This window comes from Pteropus vampyrus, unplaced genomic scaffold, assembly GCF_000151845.1.
Source record: "Pteropus vampyrus isolate Shadow unplaced genomic scaffold, Pvam_2.0 Scaffold35, whole genome shotgun sequence".
Classification (NCBI taxonomy): Eukaryota; Metazoa; Chordata; class Mammalia; order Chiroptera; family Pteropodidae; genus Pteropus; species Pteropus vampyrus.
Window position 1 is genome coordinate 8,072,317 of NW_011888816.1, and position 4,369 is coordinate 8,076,685.

Consider the following 4,369-nt stretch of genomic DNA (forward strand, 5'->3'; position numbering starts at 1 on the left):
TCATCAGTGCTTTTGCATATGCCGTTCCCTTTTCCGGGCATGCTCTATCTCTTCTCCCCTTTTTTAGGCCGATTCCCATTTTTTCCGTTTTCCCTCCTCCAGTCACTTTTCCAGGAAGGCCTGTCTGAGTTCCAATTCAGTTCAACTCGTCCACTGTACTCCTAGCTCCCTGCCCTTCTCTTGTAAGAGATTTTCATCACTCTTGAAATTACTGATTCAGTGGTGACTCAAAGTTCCCCGAAAGAAAACATTTGTCTTTTCTTTTTTACGATTACAGTTGGCATACAATATTATCTTAGTGTCAGGTGTACAGTATGGTGGTCGGACATTTCTATAACTTCTGAAATGATCCCCCCAATTAGTCTAGTACCCACCTGACTCCCTATATAGTTATTACGATATTATGGTATATTCTCCATGCCTTGTTTTACATCCTCATGACTATTGTGTAACTACCAATTTGTACTTCTGAATCCCTTCACCTTTTTCACCCAACCCCCACTGTTCCCATCTGGCAACCATGGGTTATTCTCTGAATCTATGAGTTTGTTTCTGTTGTGTTTGTTTGTTTAGTTTTTTTGGAGTCCGCATGTAAGTGAGGTCATCATATTTGTCTTTCTCTGTCTGACTTATTTCACTTAGCATAATACCTACTAGATCCATCCACGTTATCGCAAATGATCAGATTTCGTTCTTTTTATGGCTGAGTTATATTCCTTTGTACCACCTTGTCTTTATCCGTTGTCTTTAGATGGACACTTAAGTTGCTTCCATACCTTAGCTTTTACTAGTAATGCTGCAGTGAACATAGGGATGCTCAGTGAACATAGGCTTTGAATTAGTGTTTTGAATTTCTTTGGATAAATATCCAGAAGTGGGATTGCTAGGTCATATGTTAGTCTTATTTTTAATTTTTTGAAAAACTTGCATCCTGTTTTCCATAGTGGTTGCACTAATATTCAATCCCACCAACAATATATGAGAGTTCTCTTTTCTTCACATCCTTGCCAGCACTTGTTCTTTGATTTATGGATGATATCCATTCTGACAGGTGTGAGATGATGTCTCAGTGTGGTTTTAATTTGCATTGTAAGGATTTGTCTTCGTCATTGCTTTTTCCCCAACGCAACTCTTGGCTCGATAAATACTTCCTAAAATAATATATGAATAAACATCTTAATAGCTCTGAGAAACCCATGATAAACATACCTGTTTAACCTTGTATAAATCAGTGTTTTTGAAGCATGTTTACACACAGAATCTCTTTTATACAGATACATTAATAATATGTAGAATACAGTATATAGGAGCAGTTTAGGAAGTTCTTATCTGAAGTTTTCTTCCTAATTTTTTGATGCTACAAACAATGCTGCAATAAACACCCTTGTACATCAGCCCTTACAAACTGCTGCTCTTGTGGGATAGACTCCCAGGAGTCATGGTGCTGGGCCAAATGGTATGTGCCAAATGGTATGTGTGCTTTTTATCCTAATCAATGTTACACGCCAGATTGTAGACACTAGATTTTTAAGTAAATTGAATTTTTTGTTAAAAATAATTTTTTTAAAGGAGAATCTCGTAGAGCTGCTGAAATTCTCATTTCCTTATTCTCTTTCAGCAAGTCGCCTTCATTATCTTTTATACGAGCCAAAGCAATATCTGTCTCATTATTTTAATAGATAATTTGTGATGAATTTCAGGAACTCACTCGCCGCAGGGAGACACAGGAATCTGTAGGCAAACGTCGTTCCTGGTGGGCACAATAGTAAAGGATTCCTTTTGTTGTGTGGCGGCCGTGTCCTAACCAGTTCCCAGTTCCCAATTCCTGTTTGTTGTTTGGCAGCCGTGTCCTAACCAGTTCCCGGTATGAGGTCCCACTTGTTTTTCTTATTTCCTTTTCTCCCCCAAATTCTGTGAGTCCCTGGTAATCCTTCCAGTAAATTTTCTTATTTTAAGTTCTCCAGAATTTTCCTCTGATGTTGCTTACAACTGAGAGAGAGGGAGACGGACAGAGGGAGAGGGCTGGGGAGGAGAAGGGAGGAAGAAAGGGGAGAGAGAAAGAAGAAGGAGGAAGAGGAATAAGGTGGCAGGGAAGAAAGAAGAAAGGAAGGAAAACTAACTCAAACACTCAGTGAGTGAATGAGTGAGACAAGACCACCATCTAGCTGGAGAGTCTGCAGGGCAGTAGTAGACAATGGTGATGGTGGCCATGATGAGCAATATAATTGCCTGGAATAGCCGAGCCAAGCCCAGACAGTCACATCTGTATTAACGCTGGACCACCTGTGGACTTGATCTTAGAAAATTCCCTTAGCTCTCACAAATGTCACTGGGCTCACGGTGTCCTCTCCCATTATAGTGGTGGCTGACAACCACTGAGCGCCTGCTGATAGAGGCAGGAAAGCCAAGGCACCGCCCTCAGGTTGCTCCCAGACTTCAGGACAGCTGCTGCATCCAGTGTACACCCAGCAATCCTCCAGCGCTAGGGTCAGGGTCCAGGAAAGGGGTCAGGACAACTGAGCAATAAAGATGCCAGGGGTCAGGTCTTCAAACTGCAAGGATCATCTGGAAGGAAGAAGACATGTAGATGGATGTGTGTCCTAAGGTGGCAAGCAGCTTGACTGAATTTCTGTATAGCTTTCGGAGGATGGAGTACATCTGTCCTTCACCCCCTTCCAAGACAGATCTTTATATTGTGTGATGCTGTCACTCTGGTGTCAAAAACATTCAACCTCCTCCCATCACCGCAAAGAGAAAGTCTCTTCTCAGGCAGCATTGGCGCATCTGAGTCCAGCCACTCTCTTTTGCTCTGGTCTGTTCTCTGATTGCTCACCCATGAACGCTCCCCTCCAGTCAGCTTGAGATCTCCAACCATGGGTTCCTGCCTCTCAGCTTTGGTCATTTCTCTAATGCCCTCTCCCCTCTTCTAAGCCTCTCAGAACATATCATTCCTCAGACCCTCTCAAGCTCCGAGCTTTACAGAAAGTCACCCTTCCCCACTCTGGTCCACAGGGACGGCCCCTCCTTCCATCTCAGGGCTCATGTTGGCATCACTTTGTAGGAGATGACTGAGGCTGGCAAGGGAGTTCTCTGTCTCTCTGAATCAGAAAAAAATCAGAGAGTCGACGAAGAGAAATCCATTCAAATTTCCTAACCTGGAAAGACTGGAATGGACTCCAGGCGGTTGGGGTAGGCAGATTTCCAGACCAACTCTGATCTCCAGCCAAGGAAGCAACCCAAAGACATGACTCTGCAGAATAGCAATAACAGAAAAAGGCGCAGGATCTGAGAATCACATAGAACTGGAGGAGAATCATGTTTTTTTTTTTTTTATTTTTTAAGTTAAAACTGTGTGACCTTGAGCTAATTACTTAATCTCTCAAAACCTCATTGTTTTTACCCATATAAGACCGATAAGAATACCTACTCCACAGTGTGGTTCAAGAGTTAAATTAGATAACGTTCATCACATGAACACTTAACCAGTGACTGGGATCATTATCGTCATCTTCATCAGGCTGCTCTTTTCTGCTGCTCCTTGAGGCTCATCACCATCTATTCTGACACTGCCACATCTTGTCTAGGGCCACTCCACATCCACTTACTACTCTTCTAAGAAAAATAAAGGCGAGGGCCTTGGCAAGGGCCCTGGGGGCCTAAGTGCAGATAAAATCCTTTTAAGTGGAGATAGGCAGGAAACTAGAATTTATTGAGGATGTGTGTGCCAAACTCCTCAAAACCACCCTATGGAGTGATGGCTCAGAGACATTAAGTGACTCGCCCAAGATCACACAGCTGGGAAATGGCAGGCCTCGGATTCAAAATCAATCTGACTCTAAAACCCAGCTCTGATCATTCCATTGGACTCCATCAATCCAGAGGCAGCGAGCAGGGCGGAGCAGGAAAAAAGGTCAACAGTGAGAAGGGTGTTTACAAAGATGATCATGATGTTATTTGGAATGCGTCCTCTGTCCCCGAATCAATGAGATCCTGGCCTATTTCCTCCCTTTTTGGAAACACAAATACTCCATGAGCTGCCTAAAAAGTGAGTTTACTTTTCACTGCTTCTAAAGAGACAGGACATAAACTGAGGCCTGAGACCAGCCCTGAACCGAACAGGGGATCTTGGCCCGTTCTACCCCTGCGATCCTCCCCTCCAAGGCCGCCTCTCCCTCCTCATGGGACAGCAGGAGCCCTGATCTGTATTCATTCGCGGGTCTCTGGGAAGCCCTCAAAGGACTCAGCCACGTGCTTCCTGGAAATCAATGTGTGTTTGACCAGCTGCTTCTCTCTCATCTCTTCATTGTATAGTTCCTCCCCAGGAACGCAAAAACATTGCTCTGGTAAGATTTGTTCTTTTTTAAATCTG

At 43.6% G+C, this 4,369-nt stretch overlaps 1 long non-coding RNA gene across 2 annotated transcripts in view; it reads right to left on the reverse strand.

Moving 5' to 3' along the window:
* Window positions 1–992: 992 nt before the first annotated feature.
* LOC111738106 overlaps window positions 993–4,369 on the reverse strand; it is a 10,888-nt gene continuing 7,511 nt past the window's right edge. The window contains exons 2-4 of one of the 2 annotated variants that reach the window (XR_002779698.1): window positions 3,156–3,250; window positions 1,709–2,565; window positions 993–1,151 (exon numbers count right to left, since the gene is read on the reverse strand). This is a non-coding gene — a long non-coding RNA (uncharacterized LOC111738106). The other variant, XR_002779697.1, reaches the window with a different exon arrangement.